At 46.1% G+C, this 21,747-nt stretch overlaps 1 protein-coding gene across 2 annotated transcripts in view; it reads left to right on the top strand.

The window, feature by feature from the left end:
- Positions 1–9,664: 9,664 nt before the first annotated feature.
- Mobp (myelin associated oligodendrocyte basic protein) overlaps positions 9,665–21,747 on the top strand; it is a 33,391-nt gene continuing 21,308 nt past the window's right edge. For both annotated transcript variants that reach the window (XR_004111526.1, XM_031344079.1), the window contains exons 1-2: positions 9,665–9,720; positions 15,548–15,626. The gene's annotated coding sequence lies outside the window, so the exon portion shown is untranslated. The remainder of the gene's footprint in view (positions 9,721–15,547; positions 15,627–21,747) is intronic.

The following is a 21,747-nucleotide window of genomic DNA, read 5'->3' on the forward strand; positions in this document are numbered from 1 at the left end:
AAAAAAAAAAAAAAAAAAAAGATCTTTTAAAAAGTTTTGGTTTCAGCAGCTATGAAGTGATAATTAAAATATATGCCTATTTGGTTGGTTTGGGAGACTGGGCAAAACAGGATGCAGAGGAGTGTGAAGATTTTCTCTGCATACAAACAGGGTCCTTCATCCAAAATTAACAAAGCAAAGATGGAGGAACACTGCACCCCCCAACTCTCCATCTTTATGTGTGAGAACACAAAACTTCCCTGTGACAGCACGCAGCTTCCCTGTGACAGCATGCAGCTTCCCCGTGACAGCATGCAGCTTCCCCGTGACAGCATGCAGCTTCCCTGTGACAGCATGCAGCTTCCCTGTGACAGCATGCAGCTTCCCTGTGAGAACATGGAGCTTCCCTGTGAGAACATGGAGCTTCCCTGTGAGAACATGGAGCTTCCCTGTGACAGCATGCAGCTTCCCCGTGACAGCATACAGCTTCCCTGTGACAGCATGCAGCTTCCCTGTGACAGCATGCAGCTTCCCTGTGAGAACATGCAGCTTCCCCGTGACAGCATGCAGCTTCCCCGTGACAGCATACAGCTTCCCTGTGAGAACATGGAGCTTCCCTGTGACAGCATGCAGCTTCCCTGTGAGAACATGGAGCTTCCCCGTGACAGCATGCAGCTTCCCTGTGACAGCATGCAGCTTCCCCGTGAGAACATGCAGCTTCCCTGTGAGAACACGCAGCTTCCCCGTGACAGCATGCAGCTTCCCCGTGAGAACATGCAGCTTCCCTGTGAGAATACACAGCTTCCCTGTGACAGCATGCAGCTTCCCTGTGACAGCATGCAGCTTCCCTGTGAGAACACGCAGCTTCCCCGTGACAGCATGCAGCTTCCCTGTGACAGCATGCAGCTTCCCTGTGAGAACATGCAGCTTCCCTGTGACAGCATGTAGCTTCCCCGTGACAGCATGCAGCTTCCCTATGAGAACACGCAGCTTCCCTGTGAGAACATGGAGCTTCCCTGTGACAGCATGCAGCTTCCCTGTGACAGCATGCAGCTTCCCTGTGAGAACATGCAGCTTCCCTGTGACAGCATGTAGCTTCCCTGTGACAGCATGCAGCTTCCCTATGAGAACACGCAGCTTCCCTGTGAGAACATGCAGCTTCCCCGTGACAGCATGCAGCTTCCCCGTGACAGCATGCAGCTTCCCTGTGACAGCATGCAGCTTCCCTATGAGAACACGCAGCTTCCCTGTGAGAACATGGAGCTTCCCCGTGAGAACATGCAGCTTCCCTGTGAGAACATGGAGCTTCCCCATGAGAACATGCAGCTTCCCCGTGAGAACATGCAGCTTCCCTGTGACAGCATGCAGCTTCCCTGTGAGAACATGGAGCTTCCCCGTGAGAACATGCAGCTTCCCCGTGAGAACATGCAGCTTCCCCGTGAGAACATGCAGCTTCCCCGTGAGAACATGCAGCTTCCCTTTGACAGCATGCAGCTTCCCTGTGAGAATACACAGCTTCCCTGTGACAGCATGCAACTTCCCCGTGAGAACATGCAGCTTTCCTGTGACAGCATGCAGCTTCCCTGTGACAGCATGCAGCTTCCCTGTGAGAACACGCAGCTTCCCTGTGACAGCATGTAGCTTCCCTGTGACAGCATGTAACTTCCCCGTGAGAACATGCAGCTTTCCTGTGACAGCATGGAGCTTCCCTGTGACAGCATGCAGCTTCCCCATGAGAACCTGGAGCTTCCCCATGACAGCATGCAGCTTCCCTGTGAGAACACGCAGCTTCCCCGTGAGAACATGCAGCTTCCCTGTGAGAACGTGCAGCTTCCCCGTGAGAACATGCAGCTTCCCTGTGAGAACATGCAGCTTCACCGTGAGAACATGCAGCTTCCCTGTGAGAACATGCAGCTTCCCTGTGAGAACGTGCAGCTTCCCTGTGACAGCATGCAGCTTCCCTGTGACAGCATGCAGCTTCCCTGTGAGAACATGCAGCTTCCCTGTGACAGCATGCACCTTCCCTGTGACAGCATGCAGCTTCCCCGTGAGAACATGCAGCTTCCCTACTTTCAAACAGCTTTCCTGGAGAAAAATCTGTTTGTATGAGTTTGGCATCCAAATACTAGCAGTGTGAGACAGTAGAGAAGAGGCCTCAGCTGTTAATTTCTATTTGGAAGCTCTTATCTGTGTATAGTGTGTTAGGATCCTAGTCCATGTCTCCTTCTCCCAGTGTACTCCCACTCCTGCAACCCTCCTCATGCTCCGCCCAAGTGCTCTCCATTCTACTTCATGTGCATGTGTGTGTGTGTGTGTGAGAAAGAGAAAGAGAGAAAGAGAGAGAGAGAGAGAGAGAGAGAGAAAGAGAGAGAGAGAGAGAGAGATGTATGTCCCTGTTTGTGTCTGTGTGCTGAGCATATGTGGTCTATGTGTTCTTTTTGTATGTGTGTGCACTTGTGCATGTGTGTGTGCATGTATGTGTGTGTGAGAGAGAGAGATGTATGTCCCTGTTTGTGTCTGTATGCTGAGTATATATGGTCCATGTGTTCTCTTTGTATGTGTATATGCACTTGTGCATGTGTGTGTTTGTATGTATATGCATGTGTTTGTATGTGTGTGCTAAATGTCTGTTTATGTCTGTGTGCTGTGTATATGCATCTGTGTGTTCTCTGTCTCTGTGCATGTGTGTGTGCACTTGTGCATGTTTGTGTGCATGTGCATGCATGTGTATGCATGTGTTTGTATGTGTGTGCTGAATGTCTCTTTGTGTCTGTGCTGTGTGTATGTGGTCTATGTGTTCTCTTTGTATGTGTATGCACTTGTGCATGTGTGTGTGTATGTATATGCATGTGTTTGTATGTGTGTGCTAAATGTCTGTTTATGTCTGTGTGCTGTGTATATGCATCTGTGTGTTCTCTGTCTCTGTGCATGTGTGTGCATGCGCATGCGTGTGCGTGTGCGTGCACACGTGCATGTGTGTGTGCATGCATGTGCATGTGTGTGTGTGCTCACATGCCATGGCACACAGTGTAGCGGTAGGAGTACAGTGTGTAGGATTCCCTTCTCTCCTTGACTACATGGGTTGGGGGTTGGGCTTGCCCAACCATCTTTACCCACAGGCCACTTTGCTGCTTCGCTGGGCACACTTAAAACACCCAGTGGGCACTCCCTGTTTCTTGGTAAGCACAGGATTAGAACACAAGAATTTGCCGTCTTCATTTTTCCATTTGCAGGGGTTCTGCCCCACTGCACACTTGTTTCTGGACAGCTGACATCAGCAATCAGAATCCCTGCAGGAGGCTGATGTCTTGGGTCTCTCCTGTTGGAAGACGATCACACAGTGTCACTCTACCCCACGGGTTCTCCCTCCAATGTAATAGGGGCTTGAACCCGACCCGTGGATTCCTTATAACAGATGTATAGTTAAGGGACTTCTAACAGCATAATGGGGGGAAAACACGGTCCCTTACTTAGGGAACACGATGTCCATTCCCGCATAGGCCGTTGCTGGCCAGAAACAATTGTGACTGGTCCCTTGCAGTGTGGGGAGGCAGACAGCGATGCTGGGCGTGGAGCTTGGGGACACACAGGAGCTTTGTCTGAGTGGCTGGCAGTTCAGTTGGCAGCACAGTCCTCTGTTTACCATGGAAAGTCAGAGACCCAAGAAGCTAGAAATGCATGAGGCCGAGGTCAGAACTGTAGATGGGGCAGACCAACTGTCTTAGTCAGGGTTTCTATTCCTGCACAACGTCATGACCAAGAAGCAAGTTGGGGAGGAAAGGGTTTATTGAGCTTACTTCCACATTTCTGTTGATCACCAGAGGAAGCCAGGACTGGAACTCAAGCAGGTCAGGAAGCAGGAGCTGATGCAGAGGCCATGGAGGGATGCTCCTTACTGGCTTGCTTCTCCTGGCTTGCTCAGCCTGCTCTCTTATAGAACCCAAGACCTCCAGCCCAGGGATGGCACCACCCACAAGGGGCCCTACCCCCTTGATCACTAATTGGGAAAATGCCCCATGGCTGGATCTCGTGGAGGCACTTCCCCAACTGAAGCTCCCTTCTCTGTGATAACTCCAGCCTTTGTAAAGTTGACACACAAAACCAGCCAGTACACCAACCCAAAGCAGCCTGACAGCAAATGAGGAGCAACATAGACTTGCTTTTCTCAGATTTGAGCAATCGACTCATTATCATCGTTGTTCACCCTCTGATAAACAAATGACCTGTGGATCTTTGTGAGTTTCAGGCTAGCCCAGGCTAAATAGCAAGTTCCAAAGCAGCCAACACTATGTAGCGAGACCCCGTCTCAAAAAGCAAAAATAAATATATACAAAGTTGAAAATAACAATAACAAGCTCAGCAGTACATTAATTATTTATTATGTATGTATGTATGTATGTACGTGGGAGGGACATGGGCCTCTGACCTCCACACACACGGCAACCTCAGATTGTCCTAATTAGCTTTAACTATCAACCTGAGACCCCCTAGAACCATCTGAGAAGGGAGTCTCAATTGAGGAATTGCCTGGATTAGATTGGCCTGTGGGCATGTCTGGGGGTCATTTCCTTGACTGCTATTGCTCCAGGAGGGCCTCACCACAGTGGGCAGCACCATTCTCTAGGTAGGTGGTCCTGAGCTTTATAAGAAAGCTAGTTGAACGTGAGCCTGGGAGAGAGCCAGTAAGAGTGTCTTTGATTTAAATAAAGAAATAAAAAGGGCTGGGGAGATGGCTCAGTGGTTCAGGACATCAACTGCTCTTCCAGAGGTCCTGAGTTCAATTCCCAGCAGCTGCATGGTGGCTCACAACCATCTGTAATGGGATCTGATGCCCTCTTCTGGTGTGTCTGAGGACAGATACAGTGTACTCAGATAAATAAAAAATAAATGAATCTTAAAAAAAGAAAAAGAAATAAAAGATACCCTCCCCCAATCCCAAATGTTCTAAACAAACAAAGAAAAGCAAAAGAAGGAAAATTAATTAGCTCAAAGAAAGTTGGCATCTCGTAGTCGGGTGCTCATGTGTTTTACTTAATATTAAAATAGAGGAGAACTAGCTAGGGAGCTACTATGTGTGTTTGCCTGTGGTGAGAAGGACGCGATGTGGTTCTGATAATACCAGCTATGGATTTTCAATGGGAGCCTCTTGACTGCATATTGTTATTGCACAGAGCTATCCAGATAAATAAACACAACAGCAGATCTTGTTGGTCCTTGTGGCACGCAGGCTTGTGCAAAAGGCTGCTGTAGCCCAACATCCAGGGTCCATGATAGCGGCCAAAACAGCGGGAGATTTTGCCTTTCCACTCTCCCACGTTGGAAGCTGAGGTCAGTGTATCGCCGGCCGGGCAGGCTCCAAGGCGCTAAGAAGACTATGTTGCTGGCCTCTGTCCTCCTCTCACAGAGGCCGTCTTCTCCCAGGCTTCTCACGGTGTTTCTCCTGTCACATGTCTTATTGAAGGCTGGCCTATTGGATGGTGTCCCGCCTCAATGGCCCATTTTATCCTGGTTTCCTCTGTAAGGCCCCATTAGATAAAGTCAGCCATAGAGGGTCTGGGGTGTGGTCCTCAATGTGGGGATTTGGGAGTAGGGGACACATATAGGGTTCACATATAGGCAATTCAACCTCAGCTTTATCATTATTGCTGTATTAGGAATCCTCTTATGGGCCCAGGGAAGGGCACCGCATCTATAGCATGTAATGAGAGTTTACATGAGTCCTCAGGCCAGGCTATTCTGCTGACTTTATTTTTTATTAATTTTTATGTAGTAGTAGTAGTGTGTGTGTGTGTATGTGTGTGTGTGTGTGTGTGTGGTAGGTGAGTGAGTTTGTTTGTGGTGATCAGAGGACAACTTGCAGTACTCAGTATTTTCCCTCCACCATGTGATCCCAGGGACTGAACTCAGGTCACCAGGCTTGGTGTCGGGCACCTTTACCAGCTGAACCACCTCTCTGGCTTTTACTGATATAATTTTAACATGTCCATGTGATCATATGCTCCCCGTCTCCTTGGATAAGTTTCTAAGTGGAAACTTTTCACTTTCAGTAAGGAGTTTTTTACACCTCTGCCTCACAGCTGAGGCTGGGCACGAACATGAACCATCTTGTTTCTGAGTCGACACTCGGAGAACCAAACTCCACCTGTGAAGTAGAGTCACTCAGCCTGAAAGCCACAGTTTCACACAGTGTGAAATGACTTAGAACGGGGCATAGCCCGATCTCTACACAAACCACAGACCCACCAACAGGCGGGGGTACCACAGTAAGCATGCGGCCTAGCACACTACAGCTTGCTCCTACACAATGTGTCCAAATCACATCACAATGCGAATCACACTCACAAATTCATGTCTTCATACTCTGAGTAGTTTACTCTTCACACACACACACACACACACACACACACACACACACACACGCATGGGTATGCATTCACATGTGCACACATGCATGCATGGGTATGCATTTACATGTGTACACACACACCTTTGCATACAGTTTCATGCACACATGCACACACATGCATGGGTATGCATTACATGTGCACACATACATGCATGGGTATGCATTCACATGTGTACACACATGCACACACATGTGCATGGGTGTGCATTCACATGTGCACACACATACATGCATGGGTATGCATTCACATGTGTACACACACACACCTTTGCATACAGAGTTTCACACACACACACACCTTTGCACACAGTTTCACACACATGCATGGGTATGCATTCACATATGTACACACACACGTACACACACACACACACACCCCTTTGCCTACAGAGTTTCATTCAGCCCAGCATGTACCCAATGCTTGACAAGGTTCAGCCAAACTGTCACTGCCTGTCCATTATCTGAACATCCATCTGTCCATCCATCCTCCTGACAGATCCTCATGGTCCTAAGCCTCAGCTGGTCTGCCCTGCAGCTCACCTTTACAGGCTTCTGGAAGCTCCTCACCTGACTCACTTATCTAACTACCTCACCCTAGTTAGCTTTTTCTGCCAATTTGACACAGCCTAGAATCACCTGAGAAGGGAGCCTCAATTGAGGGACTTCCCAGATCATCAAATTACTGTATGTGTGTGTGTATATGTGTGTGTGTATGTATGTATATACGTGTATGTGTGTGTATGTGTGTATGTGTGTGTATATGTGTGTATATGTGTTGTGTGTGTATGTGTGTGTATATGTGTTGTGTGTGTATGTGTGTGTATGTGTGTGTATGCATATGTGTGTATGTGTGTGTATATGTGTGTATGTGTGTGTATATGTGTTGTGTGTGTATGTGTGTGTATATGTGTTGTGTGTGTATGTGTGTGTTATGTGTGTGTACGCATGTGTTTTATGTTATGTGTGTGTTTTATGTTGTGTGTGTATGTGTGTGTTTTATGTTATGTGTGTATATGTGTGAGTATGTGTGTGAGTATGTGTGTGTATGTGTGTGTATGTGTGTGTTTTATGTTATGTGTGTATATGTGTGAGTATGTGTGTGTATGTGTGTGTTATGTGTGTGTTTTATGTTATGTGTGTGTTTTATGTTATATGTGTGTATGTGTGTGTATGTGTGTGTGTATGTGTGTGTTTCCTTGACCGTTATTGACGTAGGAGGACCAAGCCACTGTGGGCAACTCCATTCCCTAGGCAGGTGGTCCTGAGCTCTGTATGAGAGTGAGCTGAGCATGAACCTAGGAAGAGGCAGTGTTTATTTCTCTGTGGTCTCTGTCTCAGGTTTTGCTTGAGTTTCTGCCCTGACTTCCCTCAATGGTGGATTGTGACCTGGGTGTTTAAGCTAAAATAGACCCTTTCCTCCCCCAAGTCCCTTTTGCTCAGAGCGTTCTAGCACAGGAAACTAGAACACACCTGCAGACATTTTTAATCCCAACCCGAGGTTTCTACCCCACCTTTGGCCATTTAGTTCCTGGATAAAGATCCACAAGACTTTGATTATTCACACTAAGCCTTAATCAGTGCTGGAGCTGGGCAGGTAGAGCCTGGACCCACGCCCTGAGATTAACAGTTTTATGTTTTATCAACTGAGCTAGCTGGGCCAATTTGGATTTTGCTCTGCAGATTTATTAGCCTGGCCTCAGGCTCACAAGAAACCTGCCTGTCCTTGCCTTTGTCTCCCAAGTGTTGAGATCAAAGGCCTAGATTGATTTATTATCTATATGTATCCTTGAAAACATAGCAATTTCTATTTCTTTCTCCCTTCTTTGGAGATTAGTAACTCTGTGGGTAAATATACTTATATCCCATTTCTCTTTATATAAATTACATTATTATTTTTACATATAACTTTATTTCAATTCCCTTCTACTTACTGTATAAACATATTTTCAAGTCACCACGTATTTGCCGAGTTCTTACGGCTTGGGCTATGTGCCATGTGCCAGGCCAAGGAATTGCCAATTCTCCCATGGAAGCCCATGTTTTTAGAGACTGTTTGCTCAGACCAATGTGACACCCATTTTAAAGTTAGCTCTCATGAGTTTCCCTGTGAAAACCCCACATTCCAAGGAGACAGGCTGGCTGCTCAAAGTAACGTTAATAAAACTATCCCATTTTAGCTCTCATGAACAAAGTTTGCTGCTGCTGTTGTTGTTGTATAAAAGCAAAACAACTTTGCCCAACCCCCACTTTGGGTCCCCATATTGACTGACAAAATATATGTTTTCTGGGGCAAAATATTTTTTTGGCAACAGAAAAGCATTATTCTTCAATTTAAAATTATAACAAAAATTATAAACATACCTTCCTAATATACTCATTTCCACATCTATTTCCTGCCTAAGCCACAGACCATAGGCTTTTTAATTGACAGGTAAAACATCCATACAATACATAAGATGATCTCTCTATCCCTGCCCTAATTCTTTTTCTTTTTTTTTCCCTCTCACAGCTTTGTCTATAGCGGGGCCTCTTTAACTCTGTGGCCTCCTTAATCTTTTGGAGTCAGTCTATAACATGCATAGATATAGATACATTGTAGCGTGGCACGTAATGTTTGATCTGAGAGTTAATACTAGTCATTAAATTTGGCATATAAAACTCCATGTTTGCCCGTGGCCTGTTATCAAAGGAAATCAGGATTACCCAGCAAAAGTCAGCCAACAAAACTGTTGTAATACTTGAGAGCATATAGTTTATGCATTGTGGAAAGATGTAAGTGTACCCCTCCACGTCTCTAGCACAGCCGGCTCATGGCCACTCTGTGGGATGGAGGGACTTGGCACGTGGGATCTGCTATGGGTAAAGTGGCAGGGGAACGGCCTTGGAGAGGGGTGGGGCTTTGCGTGGGGTGTTGATTATGTGGTGGTGGGATGCTGGAGTGAGCGAGTAGGTTATGGTGTGGATGCAGGGTGGGTGCGTGCATGTGTGACGTGACTTTAGCTTTTGTTCAGAAGTTTCTTTTACTCTTTGTCTTGGTCTTTGTTCCCATCTTTGTTGGCCTTTGTTTTCTCTTTGTTTCGCTCTTTGTTTCAACTTTCTTTAGCTTTTGTTTGGTTTTTCTTTAGCCTTTTGTTAAACTTTGTGTGGCCTTTGTGCGGCCTTTGTGTAGCTTTTGTTGTTAAGTACATCTTGGCTGAGGACCCATCAAAAACACTTTCTGTACTGAAAACCAAGCCGGAGAACCTCTCCCTATATATTCCTCCTGTACTGAGGTTGGCCAGCTCCACCAGGGCCTGCTATCCACAGGAACCGTTCACAACAGCCATTACCTTCAGGTAAGAGGATCCCAGAGGCTCTGGTGCACGCTGTACCTCACGTGGGAAGGGTACACACTCCTATGGGTCACAGGGGAAACCTGCCACAATGACAGTTGGGGGTGGGAGGACATAGAAGACTGGAGACTGCAGAAGAGAGAAAGAACAAGTCGTCTGGGCAAAGGGACCTTCGGGAACATGCCTCCTAACACCCCTGGGTTTGTCTGCTCCAGGAAAGACCTTGGATTTTCATGTTTGGATACCTTTGTTGTTGGAGAAAGAGATCGAAGGTGTTGTTGGTGTTTCCCCTAGTCCCAATTTCTTTCTTAATTGATTGGCATGACTTAAAAATGATTTTTTTGTGGGGCTTCGTTCCTCTCTGAGGGTTTACATACAGTTAATGGTTAATGGGGAAGAGAGATGCTATCTTTAGTCTTGTAACCATGTAGCACTGTTAAGTTGCCTGCACTCCTGGCAACAGAATCTCACTCATGCTCTTGTAAGCAGCCCTAATGAAACTCACTAGATTTTAACTCTTCCCCCTAAAAAAACCTAGGGAAGCAAAGGGGAGGCCAGTTGGGAAGTGGGGGGATCTTCAGAAGCAGAATAGCCAGAGAGAGAGAGACAAAGGCATGGAGTTACAGACGGTTGTGAGCTGCTATATGGGTGCTGGGATTTGAACCTGGGTCCTCTGGACCCAGAGCAGTCAGTGCTCTTCACCACTGAGCCATCATTCCAGTCCCAGACAAAGGCATGGATATGACTGAAATACATTATGTATTTGTGCAAAAATGTTGCAACAGAAGTCATGATTACTACAAAGAATATATGCCAAAAAAAAAACCATTTAAAAAGGAGTAAAGTTAAAAAAAGAGATACATTAAGTTTTCCTTCTCCTGTGGGGACAGCTGCTTCCCTTAACCACACAGCTGGATTTGTATTGGGGTGTGCAGCTGTGATGGCTAAATCTTCGCCTTGAGTGAAGAAGCCACGTTAGCTTCGTCTCATACAGAGTCTCTCAGAAACCTCGGGAGTCTTCAGTCTTTGGCTGACAGAAAAAGTAAAAGAAAGACCATGTGTGGGGGATGAAGCAACACACTTGGCTAGAGTATTAGGAGGAGAGTGGGGGAAAGGTTTTGGACGCTGTGAACAAAACAGGTGCACAGATCTGCTGTTTCGGGAGCAGTTAGGATTCAGGGGATTGCTGGAGAGTGGGTCTCAAAATTGCTTCAGATTTATAGAAAAGTTGCAAGCAGTATAAAGAATTCCAGCTGTACCTAGTTCATGCAAATGCTGCTAACACATCACCACATTTGCCTGATCATTCTCTGTATGTGCAAGCACATGCACCTCACGCCCTCCCCAGCCATCTGAGACTGAGCGCACACACCATTAACATCAGAAAGCTAACCCTGAGCATAGCATGCTAACCTGTTATCTAATCTAGAGGCCTCCTTCCCCCTCCTCAGTTCATCAGCACTCTCAGGTGCCAGTCCAGGCTCACACATTGCTTTGTCTGTCTTGTCTCTTTAGATTCCTTTAATCTGAGAATGTGCCCAGGCCAGTCATTCTCCGACAACCTTGTTGGTGTATATGTGTGTGTTCAGGCATGTGCATTATGAATGTATGCATGAGTAGATGCATAGAGGTTAGAGGTCACATGATTTCACCTTAGTTTTTGAGACAGGGTCCCTGTTATTTGACCTAGACTTGTTTACTGGATCTGCCTGTCCCCCTCCAGTGGGCACAGATGCTCGGTGCCCATGACTGGCTGTGGGTGCTGGGGGTCTGACTCAGATCCTACACTTTGCACAGCCTGTAAGTTACCCACTGAGTCACTCCCCTGTCACGATGTTGGCGGCTTCAAAGCTGTTGCATTGTTGAATCTCCTCCAGTGTATGTTTGGTCAGAGTGACCTTGAGAGGAAGCAGCTTTTGATGGAGTTAGATTGGATAATGGTTAGATCAGGCTCCTAATAAGCTCTTGATCAAGATACTTCCTCCCATGGTTCTAGCATTTCTATCCAGCAGAGACCTCACCCTTGCTGGGAAAACTGCTGAATCCAGAGTTGCCTAGAGTTTGATGATGCGTTCTGTGCTTATGGGGTGCTGGGAGCATAGCTCGGTTGGCAGTACCTGTTTAGTGTGCGCAGAGGCGCAGGATCAATTACTAACACTGGATAAACTGTATAAGCATGTGGCACATACCTATGATTCCAGCACTCTGGAAGTGAGGCCAGGAGGATCAGAAGGTCAAGCTCATCCTCAGCTACACAGGGAGCTGGAGACCAGTCTGGGTTAAAGATCCTATTTTCAACAAGAAACAGATTGTGTATTCTTGTGATGAATCATTCAAGGGTTGAAAATGATGGTATTAAATCCCTCCTTTTTTCTCAGTCAAAACAATTGAGGATCAGGGTACAGAAGGCTCAGGAGGCAGGGAGTGCATGGATGACACCTGCTGACACCTGCCTCTCACAACCTAGAGTGTGTGGATGACACCTGCTGCCGCCTGCTTCTCACAACCTAGAATCCTGCTGGGCTAGGCTGGGCTGGGCTGGGCTGGGCTGGGCTGGGCTAGGTTGATTGCACCTATGGAAATTGGTACTCGAATCCAATCATGGAAATCTTTAACTCAGGCTCTGTGGAAGAATGACTAGGATTTTAAGGGAGCACCTAAGATCTCTATACATGGAAATTACAAGAAGTAATAACTGCTTACAGCTGAGCCTCTTTTGATATGAATGAGCACCATAGCTGTGCATCCTCCAGCTTGGTAGGCTCAGCAGGCTCATGACTAAGGATCTCCAGTGGCCCCAACACCCACTCCCACTGCAGACCCCTACCTAGGCAGGGAATTAAAGCTTCAAGATGTTTCTGAGATGTCTCAAGACTTCTTACCCCCCAAAATCTGTGAGGTATGAAATACCCCTATGTCCCTCCCAGGTGAGGGAACAGAATGAGGCCACTCAATGATCACACCTGGCCACACCACTTTCTGACGACATCTGGCCACACTACCCAATGACTACAGCTGGATATACCACCTTATGACCACACCTGGCCACAATGAATAAATCCATTCCTGCTTTTCACTTACTGGTCTCTTTAACTGGCCTGTGAAGACAGAAAGTCAAGCCCAACCTGTCTGAGCTGCCAGGGTTCAGCTCTGGTAAGAGCCTAGGTATCCTGACTGTTGTGTTTGGGACATCAAAGTTACCATGTGACTTGACAAAGGCTTTTATTTTACTTTATTATTTGATTTTAGGTGTATGGGTGTTTTGCCTGCATGTGCGCATGTGTACCACATGCATGCCTGAGGTCCAAGGAGGTCAGGAGAGGACCTTGGGTTCCCTGGGTTTGGAGTTAAGGATGGTGATGGCTAACAAGGTTGTTGCTGGGGACCAAACCCAGGTCCTCTGCTAGAGCAGTCAGTGCTCTTAATTGATGAGTTATTTCTACAACCCCTGGGAAAGTGCTTTATAATTAATTATCTATCCCATGATGATAGCCATCTTGGTGTGGAAAACGGAGACACAAAGTCTCTTTTTTCTTGAAAGAATTTTGGATCACAACATGTGAAGTCTGGGAGATCAGGGGAGTTTTGTGGCTAACCTGCTCTGACAACCTAGAAGGTGGCCAAGCTCCTGAGGTTAGACCAATCAGCAAGGCTCCGGGAGGGACTGTCTTCTGGTAGCTTACTCTGGTTCCTGCTCTTCCGGTGACCCTTAAAAACACTTGATAAAAATTCCGAAGCATTTGATAAAAATGGTGCAGCTTCTGTGCATAGAGACCCAGGTACCAGTCTGCTAAAAAACCAACCTGAAGTTTGTTATTATTCTGTTAGGAAGATGCCACAGGATGATGAGGCAGGGTTATCACAGTTCCCAGGAGCAGGGGACCATGGGGCCACACCCCACAGCCCCAAAGGAGGCACAAATAAAAACCAGGTGTAGAAGCCTCTATCATCATCATCATCATCATCATCATCATCATCATCATCATCATCATCATCATCATCATCATCTGACCTATATTGTGAATCTTCCCCAGGGCCCAAGTTCACTGAAAAGACTAGACTACATCACTTCCCCTTAGAATCTGAGTTTCTTTTTTTTTCTCCCGAGACAGGGTTTCTCTGTATAACCCTGGATGTTCTGGAACTCACTCTGTAGACCAGGCTGGCCTCGAACTCAGAAATCTATCTGCCTGCCTCTGTCTCCCAAGTGCTGGGATTAAAGGCACATGCCACCACCCGGCAAATCCGAGCTTCTTCATGATGACTTAGTTCTTGCATAGGCGACTAGAGTTTCACGGGTGAATAACCCACTAGATCATAGATTCTGACTGAGGGGGGCACACCAGACCACAGTGCTTTTCCCAGTGCTGAGCCTGTGGAGAAGTGATCCCTCTTTATGCCTCCATTCACCTGTTCCCGCCTGGGGCTTTTCATTAAGATTCAGGCTCCCAGTTCCCTTCCAGTCCACTCTGGGGATGGTCTTGGTGCTCAGCAATATTGCTGATGCTAACCAGTTATGGCTGCATAGTTAACTTGGTGGTAATACTCAGTGTTACCAGGAGGAAACTAAAGAATCCTGGGACTATGGTATGCTTGTGGCCACACACAAAAAACAAATTAATAAAACTTGAACAAATAATTTAAAGAATTCTGAATTAACTGGAAGTCTGCATTCAAGTGTTTGTTCTATTTCTTCCTTTCTTCCTTTCTTTTTTTTCTTTCTTTTCCTTCCTTCCTTTCTTTTTCACTCTTTTTTATAACGATTTATTTATTTGTTTTTTATGTATATGGATACACTGTAGCTGTCTTCAGATACACCAGAAGGGGGAATTGAATCCTATTATTACAGATGGTTGTGAGCCACCATATGGTTGCTGGGAATTGAACTCAGGACCTCTGGAAAAGCAGTCAGTGCTCTTAACTACTGAGCCATCTCACCAGCCCACGCACCCCCCTTTTTTGAGACAGGGTTTCCCTGTGTAGCCCTGGCTGTCCTGTCCAAGAGCTCAGAGATCCAACCACCTCTGTCTCTGGAATGTTGGACTAAGGGAGTGTGTCACCACTGCCTGAGTTCCCTTCTCTTCTCTTCTCTTCTCTTCTCTTCTCTTCTCTTCTCTTCTCTTCTCTTCTCTTCTCTTCTCTCCTCTCCTCTCCTCTCCTCTCCTCTCCTCTCCTCTCCTCTCCTCTCCTCTCCTCTCCTCCTCACCCCCTCTCTCTCTCCCTCTCTCTCTTTCTCTCTCTCTCTTCTTATATCTTGTACCACATTTCATTTCTATCCATTCATCCACCCACTCAATTAAAAAATATTTGTTGAGTCCCTGTGGTCAGCACTGAGCCAGCACCTGGCCATCAATGTGTGTGAAAAGCTCAGACTTTACTTTTTAGTGACAATATAAGAATCTCACAGGAGAAAAGGTGCAGGATAAAACCAAACATCAGTCCTGTAAACAGCTTCCAGAAAGTTCTTCCCTGACAAGGCCTCTGACTAAACTCAGGTCGGCAGGCTTGCATAGCAACTGCTTTACTGAGATGTTTCCCAGCCCTGACCTATGGCTTTTTACTTAAATTAACGGGATGGGTGTCATTTTTCCCCCATAGTGATGAGCTGGTATACACAGTAGCATGAAATTTTACCACTTAATGTTACTGCTGGGCGGTAACACCAGAGCATCCTTCCTCACCTCCAGATTAGCAGACCCGGTCTTTCTTTCTCGATCCATCTTAGCGCTGTGAGAGTGAGCCTTCTTGTGAAACACAATTGGCTGAGTTGCAACCATGTAGCTAGTTCATGAACTGACTGACCAGTCTGTGTGCTACACTTCATTTCTAGGGCAACAAAGCATCAAATGAGAGCAAGACAAGGCCGGAACAGAGTCCTGGTCGCCAGATGGGCGCGGATGAAAACACAGGTACAGATCTTCATCCAAGTTGTTGTATGAATGATTACAGGTATTCAGAATGTCACAGAAGAATGTAAAGCCAGCAAGAGACTGAGTGAGATAACTTTCCACGAGGCGAGCTCTCTTAGTCTTCCCTCCCTTCTTCCCTCCCTCCTTGCCTCCCTCCCTTCCTCTCTCCTTCCCTCCTCTCTTCCCTTCCTTCTCTTTTGAGAATGGGTCTCACTATGAAACTCTTTCTAGACCAGGCTGGCCTCAAACTCACAGAGATTCTCCTGCCTCTGCCTCCTGGGTGCTGGGATCAAAGGTGTGTGCCATCAAGCCCAGCAGCTTAAACACTTCTTATAGCATGTCAGTTGTCTCCTGGTGTTCTCAGTCTGGAAACAGAACTGTGAAAACAAACTCTCTGTGTTGGAGAGACCATGACCCAAGTCACCATTTGTCTGCTTACAACCCCCTATACCACGTACAATAGCCGTCCTGTGAAAAGACTTTGTCTCTCAGACCCTCCGGCTTCACTCAGGATCATCTGTGTCCTTGTCTTAGCTTCATCTGTCTGTCTCAGACCCTCCGGCTTCACTCGGGATCATCTGTGTCCTTGTCTTAGCTTCATCTGTCTGTCTCTCTGTCTTAGCTTCATCTGTCTGTCTCTCTGTGGTGCTATTTTGTGCTTCTTCTCCCTCCAGAGTGAGGTCAGTGCCACCTTTCCCTTCACAGCTCCTTCGCTCTCCAGTTAAAGCAGCATTTGAAGCTTGTGCTGTGTCCCTGTGGGGTCTGCAACTGGTCTCTCTCACTCACCCCTTTCCACTGGTGGAGTTAAAAGATTTATTTATTTATGTATTTATTTATGTATTTATGAGTATGCTGCTGCATGTATGCCTGCAGGCCAGAAGAAGGCATCAGATCTCTTTACAGATGGTTGTGACCCACCATGTGGTTGCTGGGATTTGAACTTAGGACCTCTGGAAGAGCATCCAGTGCTCCTAACCACAGAGCCATGTCTCCAGCCCTCCACTGTTAGATTTTAAACAGGACTCCCCTCTTTCTTCCTGCCAAAACTCCATCCAACTCAGCCAACTTCTGGCAGTTACAGAATAGAGGGACCCAACACTCCAGTGTATTTGCTGGTCTCTCTCCTTTGTCCATTGCCATGCAGTGGACCTTGTTGACACTTTACCACAGCGGTCAAGGGTTTCTTCTAGACCCTGAGAGCTGCTAGTTCAGTAGCACACTGTCCACACTGCTACCACCTGCAATTCCAGTCCTAGGGTATCTAAAACTCTCTTCTAGCCTCCATAGGCACTGCATGCACATGTTACACACACACACACACACACACACACACACACACACACACACACACACGTAAAACTTATAAAATAAAAATAAAATTTAAGAATATTCCTGTATCCATAGACTACAACATATATAATTTTAGTTTTAAAATGGTGTATTGTTTATGTAATGTTTAGGTTACCATACTTCTTGTATGTTTATCTTGCTCCATTGTAGTAACTAATGTTTTCACACCTAAACATTTGCCTAGTGTATGTGCTTGAGCTGCCAATCTTGTGTTATATAAGTTCCTCTCCTTAGAGATGCTCCAGACAGAGAGACTTCTCACCAAGAACTCTTGCATAGCCTGTGAGCTAGTTGTCTGTGGAGCACACGCTCATTTGTCTTTGTTGGTTAAGACAGAGCGATACAATAAGGCATTTAACACGGCTTTGTGTTCCCAAATGGGCGACTGCTTCCAAGATACTGGGTACTGGAACTCTCTTTTTCTGTTAGTCTCACATACTCTCCAAATCCCTGTTGGATTTCGGCATTTGTGGCTGTCTGCACAAAGGTTCCCTAATTCAAAAAAATATTTGTATAGCATTTTTCATTACTTCACAGTTTGTCACCAGTGATCAACTGCTCAATTTCATTGTATTAGTGTGTAAACACACTCATCCCTGGGGGAAAATCCCTAGAAGCATGAATAACTAGTCATCCGGCCAGTGCTGATGTTATCTGGCCAATGCTGACGTCATCCGACCAATGCTGACGTCCTTCTCTTTTCTATTTCTGCTGCACACAGAAGCTGTTGTGCTTGCTATGTAAATCTAGACTTAGAGGGAATCATTAGTCTCTGGCCCAAGAGAAGATTAGCGAGGTTTAGAAACTGCTGACGGTCTCTGGGAACAGGTGGATTTATTCTGCCCTTGTTGATTGTTGTTTTCACAGTGGAGACCCTGGCTGGATACCAGCGTCTGCACCCACTCCCTCCTTGCAGGGAGGCAGGGGTTCTTTGACAGCCCAGGCTCCCTGACTTATGATAGTTTCCGGTATAAGTGTAAACAGCGGCCACTGTCCAGCGCGTGCCCCTCCCCTGCATTGCTTCGCGCCTCTCCCCTGCACCGCTCCGTGCCCCTCCCCTGCATTGCTCCGTGCCCCTCCCCTGCACTGGCCTGTGCCCCTCCCCTGCACTGCCTGTGCCCCGCCCTTCACCTCTCATTGGCTATCCACTCCGCTCTTTGCTGATGTCACTTTTTCCTTATCTGTGGGGCCCATCAGGATGGCTATGACCTGCTATGCTATCTCCTTGCTGTTATTTCCTTTTCTTTGAGTACTACAGCTATCTGGAAGTAACTACCCGCTTGGCAAGGAACATGGATTAGTGGGTGAAGGAGCTTGTCGCTAAGCCAGGCAGCCTGAGTGTGATCCGTGGGATGCATGTGATTGAGAGGCAGAGAACTTACTCTGGTGAATTGTCCTCTGACCTCCACATACACACTGACACGTACACCACTGACCTCCACATACTTAGTGATGTGTACACCCCAAATAAATAGATACAATATATGATATATTTAAAAGACTATTCCTTCTTGATGATTTGCCTCCTTTTAAGTTTTGATTTAAAATCCTGATTACTAGCAGGGCAGTGGTGGCGCACGCCTCTAATCCCAGCACTTGGGAGGCAGAGGCAGGTGGATTTCTGAGTTTGAGGCCAGCCTGGTCTACAGAGTGAGTTCCAGGACAGCCAGGGCTACACAGAGAAACCCTGTCTTGAAAAAAAAAAATCTTGATTACTAAACTGTGATACTTCTTACATTAGAACATTTTCTTCTACATCAGAACGGGATGTTGGCCTTGTAGTTTTAAGTCATTACATAAATAAAGGTGGTGGGTTCCTATCTCAGTTCCTACAATGGACAGGGTCGCATCTCAGAGAGCACACTGCTATAACAAGCCCAGCCAAGGTATGGAAGAATGGAGGAAGCCGCAGGCAAGGAGAGCTCCGGAGTCACAGCCAAAGCCATGCCATCCTTAAACAAAGGAAGCATGGGGATTTTATTCAGGGAGTCTGCAGAGCCATACAGGGGGGTCCCATTGCTCAGCGAGCTCAGTTAAGGAACACATTCATGAACATTGCGAGTTAAGGAGTACCCTCTTGAGCATGCTCATGTTAGAGTCATGGAGCACAGCATAAAAGATTAAAAGGATGGACAGGAACACCTCTGGGCAGGATCTGCATGCGCCATCATGTTTTAGATGAGAATAAGCAATGGTTGCTTGGAAGGTGTCCATATATAGGAGTCGCCACTTGGGTGCCTGTCTTCCTTAGGGTGGCAATGCCTTGCAGGGATTTCTTCATCTCATGAAGCAGTCTTTATGATCTGTCTTCTTCCTTCTCTCCTTTCTTCTCCTCCTTTTCCTGTTTTCTGTTAGAAAGAATATTGTATCAGACTTAAGAGTATATTCTAGTCTACCTTGGTTGGGGTCCTGACACCCCATTTCCTACTTCTCAGCCTTCAGGTGACTTCTCTGTTGTTTGAGGGTTTTACTGCTGTGAACAGACACCATGACCAAGTCAACTCTTATAGGGGTGACATTTAATTGAGGCAGACTTACAGGCTCAAAGGTTCAGTCCATTATCACCATCATGGTGGGGAGCTTGGCAGTATTTAGACAGGCTGGTGCAGGAGGAGCTGAGAGTTCTACATCTTCATCTGAAGGCTGCTAGGAGAATACTGACTCCCATGTGGTTAGGAAGAGGGTCTTAAAGCCCACGCCCACAATGACACACTTCCTCCAACAGGGTCACACCTCCAAATAGTGCCACTCCCTAGGCCAAGCATCTTCAAACCACCACGTCTGGGTCTCTCATTTGCAAACTAGAGTGCTTGTGATATCATGAGTGCAACAGAGTTTGGTACATGAAGCACCTGCGTCTGCCTGGCTCATACTTCACAGCAGGTGTTTGCTGCAACCAACAAACTAGGATGTTTGTCTTGGTTTTACTTAAGTGTTCATCTCTCCTGGTTTTGTTTCCTGTTGCTGTGATAAAACAACCTGGAAAAAGTGAACTGGGGGAGGGAAATGATTTACTTTAGCCCCTAAGATCCAAGGTACAGTCCATCACAGTGAGGAAGTCGTAATGGAAGGCGCTTGGGACATTTGGTCACAATACGTTCACAGTCAAGAGCACAGAGCAATGAATTAATTCATGCCTGCTTGTGCCCAGCTCTTCTTCTTCTTCCTCCTCCTCTTCCTCCTCCTCCTCCTCCTCCTCCTCCTCCTCCTCCTCTTCTTCTTCTTCTTCTTCTTCTTCTTCCCCTTCTCCTTTTCCTCCTTCTCCTCCTTCTTTTCTCCTTCTCCTTCTTTTTCTCCTCCTCCTCCTCCTCTTTCTTCTTCTCTTCCTCCTTCTTTTTCTCCTCCTCCTCCTTCTTCTTCTCCTCCTTCTTCTTCCTCTTCCCTTTCTCCTTCTTTACCCTCTTCCCTTTCTCCTCCTCCTCCTTCCTCCCCTCCTTCTCCTCCCCTCCTTCTCCTTCTTTTCTTCTTCTTCTTCTTCTTCTTCTTCTTCTTCTTCTTCTTCTTCTTCTTCTTCTTCTTCTTCTTCTTCTTCTTCTCCCTCCCTCTCCCTCCCCCCCCCTCTCTTATAGGAGAGAGATAGGGTCTCACTAAATATAGCTCTGGCTGTCCTGGAACTTTCTATGTAGACCAGGCTAGCCTTCAACTCACAGAGGTCCCCTGCCTCTGCCTCACAAGTTCCAGGATTAAAGGCCTGAACCACCACTACCGGATACTTTCTCATTTCTTATACAGTCTGTGATCTCCTGCCTAGGGAGTGGTGCTGCCTACAGTGGGTGTCTTTCCATATTAATTCATATAATCCTACAGTGATTGGGTCTTTCCACATTGTCTAACACAAGACAATCCTGCCACAGACAAGCTCATATGCCAAACACAATCTAGAAAGTCCCTCATCAAGATCTCGCCCCACTGTTCTAGATAAATTGGTGACTAAAACTAACCACCAGGTCAACCACTGATCATTTTAAATTATCCCTCTGTTATAGGTCATGCCACTATATATATGTGGTTCTGCTTCTGAACTCTCAACCCCGTTTCAGTGATCTATCATCTTTTCCCAAACTAATATGCTGTTATATGTACTTCCTCCTAGTGACTGTTGACATGATGGATTTCTTATTCAGTGTATGTCTGTGTGGGGTATATGTTTTTGGTGTAGTTCACAGTGAGTGCTAATATTTTTAAGGACATGGATCTCACATTGAAAACAGTCTTAGTTGTTCTTGGGCCTTCATGCTCTTACCAGAATTATAGGCTGGCCTTGTCAGCTATGTGCAAATCTGATATTGATCAGAGTTACAGTAACCACTGAGATGTACTCAGGACACTAAGTATACTATGGTATTAAATAGTTCTTTTTAAGTTTTCGAAAATTTTGTAGATTAAAACTTTTTAAAAATTATTTTGTATGTTTGTGTGAGTACTTGCATGTGTGTATGCATGTGTACTTTGTGTGTGTGTGGTACCTGTGGAAACTGGAGAAGAGCGTTGTACTCGTTGACATTGGAGTTACAAGTTGTAAGCTGCCTGAAGTGGATGCTGGGAATTGAACTCTAGTCCTTTTTCTTTAATTGCTGAGCCCTCTCTCCATCCCTGATTATGTATGTTTCCTAAGGTTGTTATTTATTTTTGATGTATTTTTACCTGTAGATGTTCCGTGGTCTTCCTTTATTGTATATATTATATCCTTGAATTGTAATGCTTGGATTTTGTATATTGACCTATGTTAGGAATCTTTTTAAAAATACTCAATTTATGTATTTATTATTTT

This window comes from Mastomys coucha, unplaced genomic scaffold (assembly GCF_008632895.1).
Source record: "Mastomys coucha isolate ucsf_1 unplaced genomic scaffold, UCSF_Mcou_1 pScaffold23, whole genome shotgun sequence".
NCBI lineage: Eukaryota > Metazoa > Chordata > Mammalia > Rodentia > Muridae > Mastomys > Mastomys coucha.